Below are 22,122 nucleotides of genomic sequence, written 5' to 3' on the forward strand. Positions count from 1 at the left end.
CGTGCTCCCGTGAACCCAAATGGTTCACAACCTCTTTGGTGCTTTGGGGAGTCTGGACTAGGCCTCAGCCATCCAGCGGCGGAGCCTCTAGCACCAACCAGAATGCTCACGTCATATGGAGACCGGAGAGTCCGTAAGCTGGAAGCAACGTGACTCTCCCTGCAGTGCTTTGCCTGGCAACTGGGGAACAACGACGGGGGCAGGAACAGCAGTAACCAGAGTCGGGGGTGTCACTAGGTGTCTCTGTGCAATGGCTAGGGTCCAGTCTGGCCACAACTAGGACTCTGCCCTAGAGACCCACCTGAGACAAATTATGACTACTGGTGTCGCCTTTTACACCCGAGAAACAGCCATGCGATTCGCTACAAATTTTGCTCCAAAGCGCCCCACCTGAGGCGACCAGGAAGGGGTATGGTTAATAAATCGGTCACTATCGGGGGTAACAGAGGTGGGAGTCATAGCCATCATAGTGGTAACACGCAATTGCTGCAGCGCTTGAAACAGGCGTTCTAGCAAACATTTAACAACGACTAATCCCACCAATAATCCCACTGCAATGAGGATCCAATTAGTTAAATTGGGCCAAGAGAACCAGGAAGAAACACTGTGCAATAGTTTCTGTAGAACCTCGCCTAACCCGGAGAGATCGACTTTAACGGGTTTTAACTTGATCCCCCCAATTGTGTCTAAACTAGATTCCACCTGTTGGGAGAGATTAACAAATTCAGGAAAATATGACCTTTTCAGCCAATCAGAGACTCTGGAAATGCTTCCGGTCACGTTGGCCCTGACAGGAGTGACACAGAGTTTAACCGTAAGCCACCGGGTGTCACATGTTTGCTGAAGCACTCTCCAGAGTCCATCTATTTCCAGTCCAAGTTCATCTATCTCCGCTTGGAGTTTCTGAATGGCCTGGAAATTTAAGTTCAGCATCTGATTGTGGCGGCGTAGCACGTCTCGGGTAAGGTTGACCAAGCCATTTACCGTTTCCATCGTTATGGCGAGCTGCCGATCTGTCCATGCTTGTAGCACAGCCTGCCCGATCGTTGGGACAAACAAAGAGGAAGCTACACTGGCAGCATTCGATAGCCATTCTTTTATGCCTCTTGGACGCCTAGACTTAGAGAAGGGGATATTGTTAAGTGAAACAACTTGAGAAACAGGGCCAACCCAGTCGGTTGCCTTGACGGGGAGCCAGACATAACTTGGGCGATACACTAGGATAGCGGGGCGGCGAGGCATCCGGGTCTTTGGAACGGTTGCAGACTGTAGGAGCAAGCCCTGGAAGGAAAAGGCACCTTTGAGTCTCCTTTTTACTCAAGATCCCTTCACAAGACTGGCGGCTCTTCCCTGTAACATTAAGAAATTCAAGCAAGACTCCCTTACTTAACTCGCCATTACCAGTTTCACAAGTAGCATTCGCCGCAACTGTGGTGTTGACAACCTTGACAGAGAGGTTAGCAAAAGAGAGGATCAGTGTGTCATTGGTGAGGGGGAAGGACTCGTTGAAGCTTGTGGAGGAAATATAGTTCCACTAAAAAGAAAAAGGCAGATTAGAAGGATTGCTATAGGAGAGCAAAGAACAGAGTTACCGATCCTCTTTTTGGGCAACCGCGGGGTGGTCAGTCCTACTATTATCGTCTTGTCGGTCGTCGCCATCATCAGCAGGGTCGGAGGCTTGGTCTAATGGTTCAGGTTGTATATTCGTTGGCGTTTCTGACAGCTGTTCCTTGGCTTCTTCAGGTGATGTCACGGTTCTCACCAGTCTTTCCGGAACCCACACTGGTTGACGTCCTGGTTCCTGGGGAAAAACACAAACAGAGCCTCTGGCCCAGCTGAGCACCGGGTCAGGGCCTTTCCACTGCCCCGACAGGACATCCTTCCAACGGACTAGACCTCTATGCGGAGGACTCGGGGTGGTGTGTTGCAGGGCAGGTGTCATTCCTTGTGAATTTTCGTTTAAAAAATTATATGTGAGCAAGGCTACAGACAGTCGAGCTTTTGGGGACAGGCCGTGGCCTATACCCTCTTTCTGTTTTTTAAGCAAGTCTTTGAGAGATCTGTGCGCTCTTTCAATGATTCCTTGCCCCTGAGGGTTATAGGGGATGCCATGTTTTAATTGGACATCCATGTTGTCACAAAATTTTTGGAAGGATTTACTAGTGTAGGCAGGCCCGTTATCCGTCTTTAACGTCTTTGGCTTACCCCAAGCTGCCCATGCAGCAAGGCAGTGTGCAATGACGTGGGAGACTCTTTCTCCTGGTTCAGCAGAGGCAAATAAAACTTGGGAGCATGTGTCCACCGACACATGTAAGTACTTGATCTTACCATACTCTGAATGATGAGTGACATCCATCTGCCAAGTATCCCCTGGGGTGAGACCCCTAGGGTTGACCCCAACCGAGGGGACTGCTCTCTGCTCTGCACAATTGTTGCAGGCTCGGACAATATCTCGAGCAGCTGCACGTGGTATGCTGAACCGCTTAGCTAGGGTACCTGCATTGATGTGAAACTTGGCATGGAATTCTCGGGCTTGTTGATACGGTACCAGCGTCGGAAAGATGTGCAGCTGTCGAGTGGCTACATCTGCGCTATGGTTCCCCTGGGCCATAGGGCCAGGCAAACCTGTGTGGGCTCTAATATGGGTTATGTAAAAAGGGTGTTGCCTGGTCCATATAACCTCCTGTAGTTTGGCAAAGAACGTCCTTACTGTAGAGGAATGTTTAACAATGCCCACCGTTTCTAAAATTTGTACAGAGTTCACAACATAAGCAGAATCCGAGACGACATTTAAGGGCTCGGAAAGGCTTTCCAGGACTGCAATGATAACCTGCAGTTCTACCCATTGAGGCTTTTGTGGTTGGAAGAGCACTGTTTTAGGAGTGTCCCCCTCCACACAATACGCCCCTGTTCCAGAGCTGGAGCCGTCCGTGTATACGGTGGGGGGCGCCTGCTAGTGGCCTAGGAGAGGTTACTTTGGGAAAAATCACTGGGTGCCGGGTGACAAACTGCAAGAGAGGAGCCTTAGGGAACTGATTGTTAATGGGACCAAGAAATGTACACCGGAGAATGGCCCATTGATCTATGCATCCGGTGAGTATCTCAAGCTGCTGGGAAGAATAAGGCACCCTGAGATTTTTGGGCTGCTGACCGAAATGCTGCACAGCCCTTTTAATGCATTCTAGGGCCAAGTCTGCAACCGCTGTAGGATAGTGCTCTAGGACTTTTTTGGGGGAACTCCAGGGTGGACCCAGAGCAGCGGCCCCCGCTGCCACAGTACCGCAGTGGGCTGTAATTCTGTCGGCAGCACGCAGGCTTCAAAAGGCTCATCAGGGTCTATTCTCTTCAATGCAGCGCCACTGAGCGCCTGTTCCACCTGGCATAGTGCTCGCCTTGCCTCTGGAGTGAAGCTTCGAGGTGAGTTTATATTAGAATCCCCCTTCAACAGGTCGAACAAAGGTGTTAGTTTGACATTGGGTATTTTTAGGTATGGACGGATCCAATTGATATCCCCCATGAGTTTTTGTAGATCATTGAGAGTGTGTATATTGTCTAGCCTGAGAGACACCTTTTGGGGGGAAACATGAGTGGGTGCGACTTTCGCCCCCAGGAAAGTGGTAATGTCAGTCATTTGGATTTTTTCAGGGGCAATCTCTAGGTTAGCTTCTCTAAGACTAAGGACTAAATGTGACAAAACTGTTTTAAGAAGATCTGTGTCTCTATGGGCTAAGAGAATGTCATCCATATAATGGATGATTTTCACTTGAGGGAACTGCTGCCGAGTGCTAGCTAGCTTCGCAGCGACATACAGCTGGCACATGGTAGGACTATTAGCCATGCCTTGGGGCAGGACTGTCCATTCAAAGCGTTGACAGGGCTCCTCTTGATTACTAGAGGGCACAGTAAAGGCAAACTTAGGGGTGTCTTCAGGGTGGAGCGGAATAGAAAAGAAGCAATCTTTCAGATCTATGATGAAAATCGACCAGTGCTCCGGTAATGCCGAGAGGAGGGGCAGTCCCATCTGAACGGGCCCTAAAGGCTCCATGCAATCGTTAATAGCTCTTAGATCATGTAGCAGTCTCCATTTACCAGATTTCTTTTTTATTACGAATATAGGGGTGTTCCACGGTGACGTGGAAGGGGCGATATGGCCCTTTTCTAGTTGTTCTGATACTAGGGCGTGCAACGCTGCAAGTTTTTCCTGTGGCAAGGGCCACTGAGGCACCCACACCGGAGCCTCGGTTTTCCATTTTAGTTTTATAGGTGTGGGTGGGAATCTCTCCTCAGTGGCCCCTATGAAAAACCCAAGCCTCGTCTGTCAGACTTGGGGGCAGCTTGTATAGGCTCCGCACGTCCGTGCAGTGAAGCTCCTAAACCCTTGCCGGGGGTATACCCCATTTCTTTTAGCAGTCGCTTAGAGGTTGGGGAGTAGCCGCTAATTAAAGTAACGTCCATTTGGGTCAGAATGTCTCTTCCCCACAAAGACACAGGCAGGGCTAATACATAAGGCTGGAAACTGCCTTGGTGTCCTTCTTCATCGGCCCAATGAAGGGCAGCTGCACTGAGCATGGGCGCTGAAATTTGGCCTATTCCTCTAATGGGCTCTTCCGCCCTGCTCGTTGGCCAGGTGGGGGGCCATTCTTGTTGTCTTATGATAGACCGATCGGCCCCTGTATCGAGCAGGCCCAAGAAAGATCTGCCTTGCACCTTAATGGTTAGCATAGGTCGAGACTCCAGGGACATATGGAGTCCCTCAAAAATCGCTCCACTGGATCCGAACCCTTTTTCCCCTCTCTGTCTGATTCTGCTTGGAAAGACTGCATGTAAGCTGGGTAAGAGCAGGAGCTGCGCCAGCTTATCACCTTCTGCAATGACTAAGGTGCCCCGCTGAGATTGAACCATAACTTGGGCACGGCCTGTGAAATCTGAATCTACAAGTCCTGGTATAACTGTTAATCCTTTCAGGGCCGTGGATGCTCTTCCCAATATGAGCCCTACAGTACCAGCCGGTAAGGGCCCCTTGAAGGAGGTCCCTACTAACTGGACACCCATGGAGGGGGTTAGTACGAGTCTGGAGGTGGCACAGAGGTCCAGTCCTGCTGAGCCGGGGGACGCACGAATTTGATCGGATCCTGTGTTGTCGAATGGCATGCAAGGGGGTCCGTCGAAAGGGCGGACCCCCTCTTCCCGTTTTTTGGAATCTGCTCGGGGCGGCCAGAGAGGCGTCTACCCTGCGCATCGAAAACCGATTTACAGTCTTCTGCGCGGTGGGGGCCTTTGTGGCAACGGCCACACGGCCTGGTTGCTGCACCTGGTTCGCCAAACCGTTGAGTGGCAGGGGGTTGACGTCTATTGGGACAATCTCTCTTAAAGTGCCCTGATTGGCCACAGCCATAGCACCCGTTAGACTTTGCCCCTAAGGTTCTCGGGCTTTTTGTAGCCACCTGTAGGGAGCTGGCTAGCATGGCAGCTAGACCTGCATTAGTTAAAGGGCTGCCAGCATCTCTACAGAGCCTGACCCACTCTGTCAAATTTTTTGCTCTGTTTTGTGCCAGGATAACTTTGCACTCCTTGTTGCACTGCTCAAAAATCATTTGCTTAACCACAGTCTCTGCTACTCCTGGATCTGAGAAGATTCTCTCAGCTGCGGTTTGCATCCTGGCTACAAAATCCGCAAATGGTTCTGTGGGGCCTTGGTGTATATTGCTGAGTGAGGCCTGAGCCTCTCCCTCACCTGTTAGCTTTTTCCAGGCACCCACAAAACAGCGGAAGATCTGGGCATAGACCTCTTGTGGGAAACCCGTTTGGTTCTGGGCATGGGCGCCTCTCCCCAACAGCATGTCAGCATTCCACCCGCCACGTCTCCCCGCCGCATTCCTTGCGGCCTGCTCTTCAGCTAACTCCTCAAACCATGCTTTCCAATCTATGAATCGGCCTGACGGCAAGCAAGCACGGGCTAGCTGAAAAATATCTGCGGGTGTATGATTTAGAGCAGAGAGGTTCTCGATCATGTTCAAGGTATAAGGGGCATTGGGGCCATACTGATGGACGGCCTGCCTCAATTCCCTCAATAGTTTGTAATCATATGATTCGTGCCGATTGCCACCTTGGGGATTGATAATAACCGGGTACATTTCTGAGACTGGCTGCGGCTCAAGTGGCTGGTAGCCACCCAGCATGCCAAAAGGTCTAAATGTTGTGAAAGGGTTCCATCTCCAGAAATCTCTCCCACCACTACCTAATGGCAAAGGGTCCTGAGGGCCTGTATACTCGGGCGGGGGGTACGGCAAAGGTTGCCCCTCCCCTGACTGACCCATCGGGGTTTCCGGGTCTGGCAGCAAAGGATAATTACATTTACTGGGCATGGCCACTAGAGGGAGCTCTCGGCAAGGTCCTTTGGTGGGACCGCCCAAGGCGTCAGTTGGGAGCTGGGGTGTCCCTGGGGGTGCAGCGGTAGACATTGGCGGGGCGGAAGGCCGCACGGGTGTGGCGGGAGGCTCCTCCCACTCAATTAGCGGGGATGCTTCCGCCTTCTCGTCAGTATCGCTATCTGACTCTGAGTCAGAGTCACTGGACTCCGGCGGTTTGCCCTTACAGGAGCCGTCCGCTGACGAAACTGACTGGGTTTCTTGGAGCGCGCACCGTGCTTCTTGCAAGACAGAGGACGGGCTTAGGCCGGTAGCCGATTCTAGTTCAAGGACCGCACGGACGGTCTCCCATATGGGTACTAGAATCGGGTCCATACACACGCCCGTCTGGCGCGCTCGGTCTATGTCGCGACCGAGCTTCATCCAAGAGGGTAGGCTAAGGCTGCCGGTGCAGGCAAACCAAGGGGCAAAAGTATCAACATCATCAAGAAAACGCTGAAGGGAGCTTTTCCTGACCGAGATACCCCGTTGTTTCAAAAGGTTCTTTAAGGGAGCTAAGAGAGGTGAACTTCCGGACTGCCCCATGATTGCAGTCGGCACTATACTTCAGTCACTCGGAGAGCTCTTCCGAGTCCCCCGGGGTCACCTGAAAACCCACGGGCCCTAACTATCATGTAATAAGACGCACTCACCTTCTCGCGTTGATCAGGCGCGGGAAGTCCGCCGTAAGCTCGACGCGCAGCGCTGCTCTCCTCACAGAGGGACCGTCGAGAGCGAGGCAGGAGGAGGAGCTTCCCCGTACGGGCCACCACTCGTCCGGCGCTGCCCCGCTCGGTCCCCGGTTCCCGGCCGGCGAGGGGAAACAGGGAAGGAGAGAGAGAGATGCAGACTGCGCGAACTAACCTGGTCATGAATCACGACTCGAACCACACGGCAGTTGTGAAAGCAAGCCCTTTACTACAGCTAGATGAACATTCTGTGTTACTGGTTCCCACACGGGGCACGGCGCCTCGTGGGAGAGCAGCCTCGATGTGGCCGTCAGGCACGGCTCCTTGTGGGCTGTCTCACCCTACCCCGTCCGGGTAAGACCTTTTATACACAATTAACAACCAATAAGCTTCTAGGCTAGTATCGCGTATACAGGATTTCGATTGGTAGGAGCGGGTGGCGGATACATGCGTCACTATGCGGAAACAGGATGCAGGCGCCATCTTGGCTCACTCGATGGGCGGGGGTAACTCTAGAGCAGGCTGCAGCGCATACGCTAGGCCCGATTCGGGAGGCGGCTTTCCACAGCCCAGAACTATGAGGAAACTGTTTCCTAGGGATGGAGGGACATTCAGGACTGTGTGAATAGGGAAATTCCTAGGGCCACACATGCATACCCAAGACTAGAGGTTTGCAAATGATCAGGGAGGACTTTGCATTTTGGCCTGGAGCTATTCTGCAAACTCATTATATAGATAAGCCATGAAGGAGAATACTCACACAGGTCTATCCACAAAGATTGGGAAAAAGAGTTTTCCTTTTTTATTGTTGTTTTTTGTTTTTTGTTTTTTTTGTTAGCTCCTGGCATTTAACACTAGCTGGATAAAACTTTAAGGAACAGAAGCTTCAGAGGCTACATTCCAGCAATAGCACACTAAAATATCAAAATGTCCAGGTTTCAACAAAATATACAAAGAAACAGGAAGTGAGTTTTAAAATGGCAGATTAGGAGAGACAGGACAAAAAAAGTGTCTCCATGGAAAACACTAGATAAAAGACAGAAAATGCTCCAGAATACCAGTTCCAATGAAGCACTGACTGGACAAGTCTGCTAAATCCACAGGGACTGTGCACTTGAAACTGAGAGTCTGCATTGTGAAATGAGTGAGTGAGCCTGCTGGAGAACCTGCAGCCATGCCACAGTCAGGAGAAACGGGTATGGTGTTTGGAGACAGATTAGTTCAAAAATCCAAAAGCAGCTGTGGATCTGGCAGTGAGAACCACAGTCCAGCGCAGCAGGAAGGGCTTCCCCCAACTTGCACACACACCTCAGTATCTGGCATGGGCAATAGCCTTTCGCACACCTGCAGCTAACTGTCCTAGAGCTCGGAACGCAGAGGGCCAAGAAAAGGGAGAGATTACCACGTCCCATACAGCCATCTTTTCAGCGGGCCGGGAATGCCCCTGCAGGGTGCCACAGCCCAGAGCTATGCCACACAGACCAATACGGCAAGAGTGTTTCCCACAACTTGCACAAACGCCTCAGTATCTAGCGCGGGTGATAGCCTTTCACACACCCACAGCTAAATGTCCAGGAGCTAGGAAGGCAAAGGTCCATGAAAAAGGGGGAAATTACCATGCTCCGTACAGCTATCTTTTCAGTGGGTTGAGAAGGCCCTTGAACGATGCAGCAGCCCAAAACTTCCCTTGGGGACTGGGCTCACCTGTGATGCAGTGCAATCTTCCCTCAGTGGAGGCCCTAGGAGGGCAAGGCTTGAAAGAGGGACCCTCATGGAAGTCCCAGGGACCATACACCAATACCAGGGACTTGTGGGTCCATGGCAGAGACAGACTGTGGGGAGACTGAACTGGAAGTCTGGAGTCCTACAAAAGCTTTAAGCCTCCAGGAACACCTGGGAGATTTGATTACTAAAGCCACCCTCCATTCCTAACCACTCAGACACACACCCCACAACCCCCCACATTCAGGGTGGGCAGCACCAAATACGCATGGAAATTTGGTGCACCAATTGGACCCCCACAAGATGCAGACCCCACTCACCACAAAGACAAAGTTGGGGAGAACTGACTTGAGGGGAATAGGTGGCTTGCAGATGCCACCTGCTTATTAGTCAGAGAAAGTGCACTCCACCAAGCTGTAGCTCTGACAAATTAGAAATAAGTGTTCAAATAAGCATGCATATCCTAAAAGAACCCTAACAAGATGAGGAAATGCCAAGAGGCCAAAAACAACAGAAAATTTTAAAGCATATGAAGAAACCAGAAGATATGGATAACCCAAACCCAAACACCCAAATCGAAAGATCAGAGGAGACACAGTACTTGGAACAATTAATCAAAGAACTAATGACAAACAACAAGATCATGGCACAGGATAAAGGAAATGAAGAAGACCCTAGAAGAGCATAAAGAAGAAATTGAAAGAGTAAATTAAAAAATAGACAATTTATGGAAATAAAAGAAACTGTCAATCAAATTAAAAAGATTCTGGATACTCACAGTACTAGATTAGAGGAAGCTAAGCAGTGAATCAGCAACCTTGAAGAAAACAAAGTGGAAAGTGAAAGAACAAAAGAAAGAATGGGGGAAAAAATCAAAAAAATCTAAATGGATCTCAAGGATATGACGGACAATATAAAACACCCAAATATGAGTCATTGGTATTCCAGAAAGGAAGAGAAGGGTAAATGTCTAGGAAGAGTATTCAAAAAAGTTGTTGGGGAAAACTTCCCAAACATTCTAAACAACATAAATACACAAATCATAAATGACCAATGAATACCAAACAGAATAAATCCAAATAAACCCTCTCTGAGACATATTCTGATCAGATTGTCAAATGCTAAAGAGAAGGAGCAAGTTCTGAAAGCAGCAAGAGAAAATCAATTCACCACTTACAAAGGAAACAGCGTAAGTCTAAGCAGCAACTACTCAGTGGCCACCATGGAGGCAGGAAGGCAGTGGCATGACATATTTAAAATTCTGAAAGAGAAAAATTGCCAACCAAGAATTCTTTATCCAGCAAAGCTCTCCTTCAAATTTGAGGGAGAGCTTAAATTTTTCACAAACAAATGCTGAGAGAATTTGCTAACAAGAGACCTGTCCTACTTGAGATACTAAAGGGAGCCCTACTGACAGAGAAACAAAGAAAGGAGAGAGAGAGATGGAGGAAGGTTCAGTACTAAAGAGATTCAGTATGTGTACGTTAAAGGACATTAAGAGAGAGAGGGGAAAAATATATCTGACAAACATAAACCAAAGGATAGGATGACTGATTCAAGAAATGCCTTAACAGTAATAACATTGAATGTGAATGGATTAAGCTCCCCAATTAAAAGATATATATTGGAAGAATGGATTTAAAAATATGACCCATCAATAGGATGCATACAAGAGACTCATCTTAGACACAGGGACACAAAGAAATTGAAAGTGAAAGGATGGAAAAAATATTTCATGCAGGCTACAGACAAAAGAAAGCAGGAGTAGCAATATGAATCTCAGATAAAATAGACTTTAAATGCAAGGATGTTATGAGAGACAAAGAAGGCCACTACATACTAATAAAAGGGGCAATTCAACAAGAAGAAATAACAATCATAAATGTTTATGCACCCAATCATGGTGCCACAAAATACATGAGAGAAACACTGGCAAAACTAAAGGAAGCAATTGATGTTTCCACAATAATTGTGGGAGACTTCAACACATCACTCTCTCCTATAGATAGATCAACCAGACAGAAGACCAATAAGGAAATTTAAAACCTAAACAATCTGATAAATGACTCTGAATTAACAGACATACATAGAACATTACATCCCAAATCACCAGGATACATATTCTTCTCTAGTGCACATGGAACTTTCTCGAGAATAGATCATACGCTGGGCCATAAAACAAGTCTCAATAAATTTAAAAAGATTGAAATTATACAAAGTACTTTCTCTGATCACAATGGAATACAATTAAAAGTTAATAACCATCAGAGACTTAGAAAATTCACAAATACCTAGTGGTTAAACAACACACTCCCAAACAATCAGTGGGTTAAAAAAGAAATAGCAAGAGAAGTTGCTAAATATATAGAAATGAACAAAAATGAGAACACAACATATCAAAACATATGGGATGCAGCAAAAGCAGTACTGAGGGGGAAATTTATAGCTCTAAATGCATATATTAAAAAGAAAGAAAGAATTAAAATCAAAGAACTAATGGAGCAACTGAAGAAGCTAGAAAATGAACAGCAAACTAATCTGAAACCAAGTAGAATAAAAGAAATAACAAGGATTAAAGCAGAAATAAATGACATAGAGAACAAAAATAACCATAGGAAAAAATAACTCCAAAAGTTGGTTCTTTGAGAAGATTAACAAGATCGACAAGCCCCTAGCTTGACTGACAAAATCAAAAGGAGACAAGACCCAAATAAAATAATGAATGAGAGAGGCAACATGACTGCAGATCCTGAAGAAATTTAAAAAATTGTAAGAGGATACTATGAACAACTGCATGCCAACAAACTAGATAATGTAGAGGAAATAGACAATTTCCTGGAAACACATGAACAACCCAGACTGAGAAGAGAAGAAATAGAAGACCTCAACCAACCAATCACAAGCAAAGAGAGCCAATCAGTCAGCTTCCCACAAATAAATGCCCAAGGCCAGATGGCTTCACAGGGGAATTCTACCAAACTTTCCAAAAAGAATTGACACCAATCTTACTTAAATTCTTTCAAAACATTGAAGAAAATGGAACAGTACTTAACACATTTTATGAAGCTAACATCACTCTAATACCAAAACCAGGTAAAGATGCTACAAGAAAGGAAAACTACAGGCCAATCTCCCTAATGAATATAGATGCAATAATTCTCAACAAAATACTTGCAAATCAAATCCAAAGGCACATTAAAAAAATCATACACCATGACCAAGTGGGGTTCATCCCAGGCATGCAAGGATGGTTCAACATAAGAAAATCAATGTTTTACAACACATTAATAAATCAAAAGGGAAAAATCAAATGATCATATCAATAGATGCTTAAAAAGCATTCAACAAATGCCAACATCCTTTCTTGATAAAAACACTTCAAAAGGTAAGAATTAAAGGAAACTTCCTCAATATGGTAAAGAGCATATATGACAAACCAACAGCCAGTATAGTACTCGATGGCAAGAGACTGAAAGCCTTCCCTCTAAGATCAGGAATGAGACAAGGATGCCCGCTGTCACCACTGTTAATCAACATTGTGTTAGAAGTGCTAACAAGGGCAGTCTGCCAAGACAAAGAAGTAAAAGGCATCCCAATTGGAAAGGAAAGGGTAAAACTGCCATCATTTGCAGATGATATGATCTCAGGTCTGGAAAACCCTGAGAAATTAATTGACACAGTTACTAGAACTAATAAACACATTAAGCAAAGTAGTGGGATACAAGATTAATGCACATAAGTCAGTAATGTTCCTATACACTAGAAATCACCTAACTGAAGAGACACTTGAAAAAGATTCCATTTCCAATAGCAACTACAAAAATCAAGTACCTAGGAATAAACTTAACCAAAGATGTATAAGACCTATTCAAAGAAAACTACATAACTTTACTAAAAGAAATAGAAAGGGACCTAAAAAGATGGAAAAATATTCCATTTTCATGGATAGGAAGGCTAAATGTCATTAAGATGACAATTCTACCCAAACTCATCTACAGATTCAATGCAATCCCTATCAAAATTCCAACAACCAACTTTGCAGACTTGGCAAATCTAGTTATCAAATTTATTTGGAAAGAGGAGATACCTCAAATTGCTGAAAACATTCTAAAAAAAAGAAAATGAAGTGGGAGAACTTACACTCCCTGACTTTGAAGCTTATTATAAAGCCACAGTAGTCAAAACAGCATGATACTGGCACAAAGATAGACATATTGATTAATGGAATCAAATTGAGAATTCAGAGACCCCAGATCTATGGTCGACTGATCTTTGATAAGGTCCCCAAAGCCACTGAAGTGGGACATAACAGTCTTTTCAACAAATGGGGCTGGGAGAGTTGAATATCCATATCCAAAAGAATGAAAGAGGACCTCTTCCTCACACCCTACACAAAAATTAACTCCAAATTGGTTAAAGACCTCAATATAAGAGACAGTACCAGAAAACTCCTAGAAGATACTGTAGGGAAACATCTTCAAGAGCTTGTATTAGGCGGTCACTTCCCAGACCTTACACCCAAAGCACAAGCAACAAAATAAAAAGTAGATACATGGGAAGTCCTCAAACTTAGAAGTTTCTGTACTTGAAAGGAATTTGTCAAAAAGGTGAAGAGGCAGCCAACTCAATGGGAAAAAATATTTGGAAACCATGTTTCTGACATAAGACTGATATCTTGCATATATAAAAAAATCCCACAACTCAACAACAATAGCACAGACAGTCCAATTATAAAATGGGCAAAAGATATGAAAAGACAGTTCTCTGAAGAGGAAATACAAATGGCCAAAAAAACACATGAAAAAATGTTCAGCCTCACTAGCTATTAGTGAGATGCAAATTAAGACCACAATGAGATACCATGTCACACCAATTAGAATGGCTGCCATTAAACAAACAGGAAACTACAAATGCTGGAGAGGATGTGGAGAAATTGGAACTCTTATTCATTGTTGGTGGGACTGTATAATGGTTCAGCCACTTTGGAAGACAGTCTAGCAGTTCCTTAGAAAGTTAGATATGGAGCTACCCTTCGATCCAGCAATCGCACTTCTCAGTATATACCTCGAAGATCTGAAAGCAGTGACATGAACAGATATCTGCACACCAATGTTCATAGCAGCAATATTCACAACTGCCAAGAGATAGAAACAGCCCCAATGTCCTTCAACAGGTGAGTGGGTAAACAAAATGTGGTATATACACACGATGGAATACTATGTGGCAGTAAGAAAGAACGAACTTGTGAAACATATGACAACATGGATGAACCTTAAAGACATGATGCTGAGTGAAATAAGCCAGGTACAAAAAGAGAAATATTATCTGTTACCACTAATGTGAACACTGAGAAATGTAAAATAAATGGTGTATAATGTAGAATGTAGGGGACCTAGCGATAGCTAATAGTTAGGGGGAATGATAACCTAATAAGAACAGAGAAGTTATCATGGGTAAATTTAACATTCTGGGAATACTCAGGAATGACTAATGTTTGTTAATTTCTGGTGGGCATGGTAGGAACAAGTTCACAGAAGTGTAGTTATCTTAGGTTATCTGTTTTTCTTATTCCTTTGCTGTATTATATTCTGTATATTTTCTTGGGGTAGAGTAGGAACATCTTGGAAGTAATATATTTATTTTAGGTAGTTTTTTCTTATTCCTTTGTTTTGGTTTTGGTTGAAATGCTTTTTTTATTGTCTGTTTTTTTTTTATTTTTTTATAGTTAATTTTTTTAAAATGAAAAAAAATATGCAGAGCACCCCTGAGGAGCTGGGGGGAAATGCAGAGGTGTTGAGATTCGTCACCTTGATGGTTGCTGATGTTCTCACAAACATTGAGGTCTCACGGTTTGATGTGCCAAACTCTCTATCATAGTAAGAAGCCTGTTACTGCAGAGGAGAGGCTAGGCCTGCTTATAACTGTTCCTAAGAGTCTCCCCCTGAATCCCTCTTTTTTGCTCAGATGTGGTCCTCTCTCTCTAGCAAAGCCAACTCAGCAGGTGAAATCACTGCCCTTCCCCCTACGTGGGATCTGACACTCAGGGGTGTAAATCTCCCTGGAAACACAGAATATGACTCCTGGGGAGGAATCTGGACCTGGCATCATGGGATGGAGAACATCTTCTTGACCAAAAGGGGAATGTTAAATGAAATGAAATAAAGTTTCAGTGGCTGAGAGATTCCAAATGGAGTTAAGAGATCACTCTGCTGGGCACTCTTACGCACAATATAGATAACTTCTTTTAGATTTTAATGAATTGGAATAACTAGTAGTAAATGCCTGAAAATGTCAAACTACAACCCAGTAAACTTGAGGCTTCAAGATGACTGTATAATAATGTGGCTTACAAGGGGTGACAATATGATTGTGAAAGCCTTGTGGATCACATTTCCCTTTATCCAGTGTATGGATGGATGATTAGAAAAATAGGGGCAAAAAACTAAAGGAAAAATAGGGTGGGGAGGGCAATTTGGGTGTTCTTTTTTTACTGTTTTTTTTATTCTTATTTTCACTTTTTCTGGTACAAGGAAAATGTTCAAAAAATAGATCAGGGCGATGAATGAACAACTATATGATGGTGATGTGAATAACTGATTGTATACTTTGGATGATTGTATGGTGTGTGAATAAGAAAAAAGAAACAGGAAGTGATGACACTGGCAAAAGAAGGAAAAAAAAAAGAATTAGAAACTATCAATGAGGAGTTACACACCTGGGATGCACTAAAGACATTTCAAAACTAGTCCTAAATATGCTCAAAGAATTAAAGGAAAGCATGGATGAAGAACTAAAGAAAAAAAGAAAAATAATAGATGAACACAAAGATAATATCAATAAAGAGATGGAAATAATGAAAACAATCTAAGCAGAGCTGAAGACCACAGTAACAGAAATTTGAAATTCCCTTGAGAGGTTTGAGGGGTTCAAAAGCAGATTGGACCTGAGAGAAGAATCAGTGACTCTGAAGATAATTGAAACCATCCAGTCTGAGGATGAAAAAAAAGTGAACAGAGGCCATCAAGAGTACTGATATATGCATTGTGGGAATCCCAAAAAGAAAACGAGAGAAGCTCTGGAGCAGAGAGAATATTCAAAGAAATAATGGCTGAAAACTTCCAAATTTAAGGAAAGACATGAATAGATACATCCAAGATGCTCAACAAACTTCAAACAAGATAAACCAAAATGGATCCACAATATGACATATTATAATTAAACAATTAAACGCCAACATAAAAAGAAAATTCTGAAAGCAGCAAGAGAAAAGCAACATATCATGTGCCAGGGATCCTCAATGAGATTAAGTGCCAATTTCTCATTAGAAACCATGGAGGCAAGAAGGCAGTGAGAAGACATCTTTAAAATGCTGAAAGCAAAAAGTTGCCAACCCAGAATTCTATTTCTGGCAAAACTGTCTTCCAAAAATGAGGGAAAGAGTAAGACATTCCCAGGTAAAAATAAATAAATAAAACCTGAGGGAGTTCATCACCACTAGACCAACCCTACAAGAAATGCTAAAGAGAGTTTTGCAGGTTGAAAAGAAGGGACAATAGACAATAGATCAGAGCTACATACAGAATTAAACATCTCCTGGAAGGGCAATGACATGGGTAAATATAAATGCCAGTACTATTGTACTTCTGGTTTGCAACTCCATTTTTTACTTCCTACAGGATCTAAAAGGCAAATGCATAAAGTGTAATGAGAAATCAGTGGTTTTGGACCCATAATGTATAATAACCATGCACTACATAAAAGTGGAGTGATAGACAGGTATAGGAACATAGTTTGCATATGTCATAGAAGTTAAATTGGTATCTGTGCCAGTTTGGATATATTATGTCCCCCACCCCCAAAGCCATATTCTTTAATGCAATCTTGCAGGGGCAGATTTATTAATCTTTCTGATTAGGGTGTGATCTCTTGATTGGATGCTTCCATGGAGATTTGACCCCACCCATTCAGGGTAGGTCTTGATTAGTTTACTGCAGTCCTTTAAAGGGAACTCACACAGAGAGCAAAGAGGACAAATTACACCCCAAGAGATGCTTACTGACACTTAGAGATGCTTGGAGAATGCCATTTTGAAATGCAACCCAGGAGCAAAGGAAGAGTAGATGCCAGCCACGTGCCTTCCCAGCGACAGAGGTGTTCCAGATGCCATCAGCCATTCTTCCTTGAAGGTATCATCTTGTTGATGCCTTACTGGACTCTTCTTTGGCCTTAGAACTGTGACTTTGTAACCTAATAACTCCCCTTTATGAAAGCCAATCCATATCTGGCATTTTTGCATAACAGCAGTATTAGCAAACTGGAACAGTATCTAAGCTAGCAAGAGTGTTACAGATTTAAGATGTTAAATTGAAGCCCCATGGTAACTACAAAGAAAATACTAGAGAATATACATATACAGGCTTATAGAGACAGAAAATAGAGTATGGGCTGCCAGGAGGAATGAGGGATTAATGCATGATGGGTGTAGATTATCTGTCTGGGGAAACAGGAGAGTTTTAGTAATGGAAGGTAGTGAGGGTAGCCCAACATTGTGAATGTGATTAAGCCCAATGAATGGTATGCTCAGGAGTGGTTGAAATGAGAAAGTTTATGTTATATATATGTTCCCACAATTTAAAAAAGAAAAAAAAAGAAAAAAAGAAAAAGCAACTGTTCCAGTCTGCTAATGCTGCCATTATACAAAATACCAGAAATGGATTGGCTTTTATAAAGGGGTTTTATTTGGTTTCAAATTAACAGTTCTACAGCCATAAAAGTGTCCAAACCAAGGAATAAACATGAGTATACCTTCACTGGAGAAAGGCCATTGGTGTCCAGAAAACCTGTGTTGGCTCAGAAGGTGTGTGACCGGCATCTGCTTGCTCCCAGGTTGAATTTCAAAATGGCGTCCTCCAAAAGGTCTCTAGGCTTAGCTTCTTGGGGCAGACTCTGGGCTAGTATCTCCAAAGTTTCAGCAAAAGTCGGCTTTCAACAGCCGTCTCCAAAATGTCTCTCTTGACTACAGTAGTGAGCTCCTTCTGTCTGAGCTCTTATAGGGCTCCAGTGATTTAATTAAGACCCACACTGAACGAGTGGGCCAGACCTCCATGGAAATAATCTAAACAAAGTTATTACCACAGTTGGGTGGGTCACATCCAAAGATAATCCAAATATTCCAACCTAATCAACAGTAATATGTCTGCCCCCACAAGATTTCATTAAAGAACATGACATTTTAGGGGACATAATACATTGAAATCGGCACAGCAACTAAAGAGAAAATGACAGAAATTCTGGGGAATATGGCAGAGTAGGGAAATGCTGGGTTCACTCTTCCTCCAAGGACAGCTAGTAGAGAGGCAGAAACTATGTGAAACAACTGCTCTGAGGCTCTGGAGACCAGAGGAGCACTGTGCAGCAGAACAAAATGAAGAGTCTGAGAAACTGCAGTAAAAGACTGTGAATAGCTTGCTCTGCCATGGCTTCTGGTGCCTGTGCCCCACTCTCAAGACAAGCAGCTGTGGGTCTGGTCCCTGGATCACTGCTGCAGAGAGGGAAGTGGAAGCCCTCCTTCCCAAGAATGCAAGGGAGGAGATGGCCAAGTACAGATCATGGCTTTTGGTCCACAAATTTAGACCACTGGGTCTCACTGTTTTAGCATACACCAGACAGGGGCCAGCAGACCATTGTTTTGACACCACCTCTGACAGAAACAGAGCCAGCAGACATTTAAAAACACACTGCCTTAGGACTGTGGGAACATTGGCTGGGCAGGCAAGATGTACAGCCTCCAAGAGCCAACAAAAGGTCAGACCTACTGTGGGTGGAACCTTTTGGTTAGGCTATTTCAATAGAGATGTGACCCAGCCCATCAAGGTGGGTCTTAATCCTTTACTGGAGTCCTCTTGAAGAAGGTAACAGACAGTAAAAGCACAGAGAGAAATGCTGAGAGACATTTGGAGACAACCATTGAAACCAGAACCTGGAAAGAAGTACCAGCAAACCTCACCATGTGCCTTCCCATGTGACAGAGGAACCCTGGATGCCAGCAGCCTTTCCTCAGAGAAGGTATCTTCCTCTCAAAGCCTTAATTTGGACATTCTCGTGGCCCTAGAACTATAAATTTGTAACCTAATAAATCCCCATTGAAAAAGCCAACCCATTTCTGGTATTTTGCATTCCAGCAGCTTTAGCAAACCAAAACAACAATCTATACTCAAGTGTTCAGAAAATGGATTGAAAGACAGAATGAACAGATAACTATATGGATGGATTGACAGACTGATAGACAGACATACAGATAGAAAGAATGGCAAATGTGGCAAAATGTTAAAATTAGTAGATCTGGGAATCTGGGAGTATAGGAGTGTGCTATAGCTCTCTGTATAGGGTTTGTATTATTTTTGTAACTGTCCTGTAATTTTGAAAGTATTTCAAAATAAAATGTTTTTTTAAGCTTGAAAAGGGATGTTGTATAAGAATACTAAGACTATTTAAAGACATGGGAAGATATTCACAGAGTATTAAATTTTCTAAAAAGCAAGTGTGCTGGTTTGTATATATTATGTCCCCCAGAAAAAGCCATATTCTTTAATGCAGTCTTGTGGGGGCAGACATATTGGTGTTGATTAGGTTGGAACATTTGGATTGGGCTGTTTCCATGGAGATGAGCCCCACCACTGTGGGTGATAACTCTGGTTGGATGGTTCCCATGGAGGTGTGGTCCCACCCATTTAGCGTGGGCCTCGATTGGTTTACTAGAGCACTCTATAAGCTCAGACAGAAGGAGTGAGCTTGCTACAGCCAAGAGGGACACTTTGTAGAACACACAGGAGCTGAGAGAGTAACTGGAGCTGAGATAGACATTTTGAAGACAGCCGTTGGAAGCTGATGCAGACATTTTGGAGAATGCCATTTTGAAACGCAACCTGGGAGCAAGCAGACACCAGCCACGTGCCTTCACAGCTAACAGAGGTTTTCCAGACGCCACTGGCCATCCTTCAGTGAAGGTACCTGATTGTCGATGCATTACCTTGGACACTTTATGGCCTTAAGACTGTAACTGTGTAACCAAATAAACCCCCTTTTATAAAAGCCCATCCATTTCTGGTGTTTTGCAAAAAGGCAGCATTAGCAAACAGGAATAGCAAGTTACAAAACAAAACATGAATTCAAAATGTGATATACCGGAAGAAATAGACCAAAAAGTTAACCAGCGATTGGCTATGCAAATTGCCAAAATCTGTGTGGTTAACAGTAACTTTAATTTTTCTCTTTTGGCTTATAATTTACAAAAGAAAAAAAGAAGAGTAAATCTCCCATTGAGGTGGGATGTTTTTATGGATTGAATCACCTCCCTTACAAAGACATGTTCAAACTTTAAACCCCAGTCCTGTGGATATGAACTCATTTGTAAATATGATCTTGGAAGATCCTATTAAGATGAGGCCAAACTGAATCAGGGTGGGCCTTAATCCAAAATGACTGGAGTTGTTATAAACCAAGGATTTTTAGACATGGAAGTAGGAGTGAGTAGGAGTCAGAAGGATAGAGTTTGCCATGTGACAGAGGCAGAGATGGAGTTATGGACTGCCAGCAAACCACCACCAGAACACTACAGACTTAGAGAAAGAATGGCCTCCTGACACCTTGATTTTGGACTTCTGGCCTCCCAAACTGTGAGACAATTCCTGGGTTTAAGCCAACCAGTCTGTAGTATTTCTTATAGCAGCCCTGGCAAACTAAGACAGATGGAAAACCATAGATTCCTGACATTTTTCCTTGCACCTTTGTCCCAACCTGGTTTGGCTTCCCTCTTGATGCTGTGATTTCTAGCCTGGCTTTCCTCTTGACTCATGAGTTCCTGGTTTGTGTTTACCCTAATACTCCATTTTCTCCACCCACACTCTTAGAACTGAGGAGTGGCCCCAAGCGTCCTTTGGGGCTCCCCAGAACTCACCATCTTAACAGCTCTCTGCTGCTCCCTCCTACCATCAGCAGACAACCACTGGGTCAATCCAGCTGGAACCAGGCTACGTGGGGCTTATGCCTTCTTGTTCCAAAGCCAGCCTTTGCAAAGATGCTCCTATTAACAAACTGCTTGGGTCCAAAAGACCATCAGACAAATTCTTTTTTATATTCCATCGGTTGGGAAGAAAAAACAGACTCTACAAATCATTTTGCTGTTGGCAATAGCAAGCTCAAAAGATCTCTAAGTACAACTATTTGTCCCACTTCAGATAGTGGTAGAAAGGAACAACTGACACCATGTTGAGAAGGTCTGTCTTCTCATCCTTCTCTTTCTGCATCAGTTTCCCATTCTAGGGGACCCCAGTCCAGGATCCATGAATATATTCCGCATTTATAGAACACCTATTATGGGACAGGAACTAAGTCATAGGGCTCATAGATGAATAAGACAGCTTTTACCTGCCAAGAACTCAGTGTCTAGACCAGCGCTGTGCAATGGAACTTTCTGCGATGATGGAAGATCTGACAGTGAAGATATGGACTACTAGCCACGTGAGACTATTGAACACTTGAGATGTAACTAATGTGATGGGGAACTGATTTTTTAAAAATTTTGTTCAATTTTAATTAATTTTATTTAAATTTAAAAACTGAAGCAATCTAAAATATTTTTCCTTTAAACACACCTAATTGTTTGGGTAGGGTTGTTTTGTGTGTGTGTGTGTGTAACATATATACAACATAAAATTTCCCATTTTAACCACTTTGAAACATACAATTCAGTGGCATTAATTACATTCACATGCTGTGCTATCATTACCACTGTCCATTACCAAATTTTTAAATCACCCCATTGTACCATTAAGTAATGACTCCCCATTCCGCTTACTCCACCAACCCCACACTCTGACACTGTATACCCCCTACCCCCTGTCCCTGGTAACCTGTACTCTACTTCTATCTCTATGAAATTGAGTATTTTACTTATTTAAAAAAAGTAAAGTCATATAATATTGTCTTTTTGTGTCTGGCTTATTTCTCTGAACATGAAGTCTTCAAGGTTCATCCATGTTGTAGCATGTATGAGAAGGTCAGTCCTTTTTTATGGGCTAAATAATGTTCCACTGGATGTATATTTGGTAGAACATTTTAACTATTGGAAATTTAGCATCCAATTGAGATAAGCTGTAAGTGTAAAATATATACGAGATTTCAAAAGCTTAGGATGAAAATAAGAATGTAAATATCTTAACAATTTTTATATTCATGATACATTCAGATGATATTTTGTTTTATTGCACAAAATATATTATTAAAATGAATCTTACCTATTTCCT

At 43.7% G+C, this 22,122-nt stretch overlaps 1 protein-coding gene across 2 annotated transcripts in view; it reads right to left on the minus strand.

Annotated features, from left to right (window-relative positions):
* Nucleotides 1-22,122, minus strand: part of CPA2 (carboxypeptidase A2) — an 81,092-nt gene that overhangs the window by 31,055 nt on the left and 27,915 nt on the right. The window lies entirely within an intron of this gene.

This window comes from Choloepus didactylus, chromosome 5 (assembly GCF_015220235.1).
Source record: "Choloepus didactylus isolate mChoDid1 chromosome 5, mChoDid1.pri, whole genome shotgun sequence".
NCBI classification, from domain to species: Eukaryota; Metazoa; Chordata; class Mammalia; order Pilosa; family Megalonychidae; genus Choloepus; species Choloepus didactylus.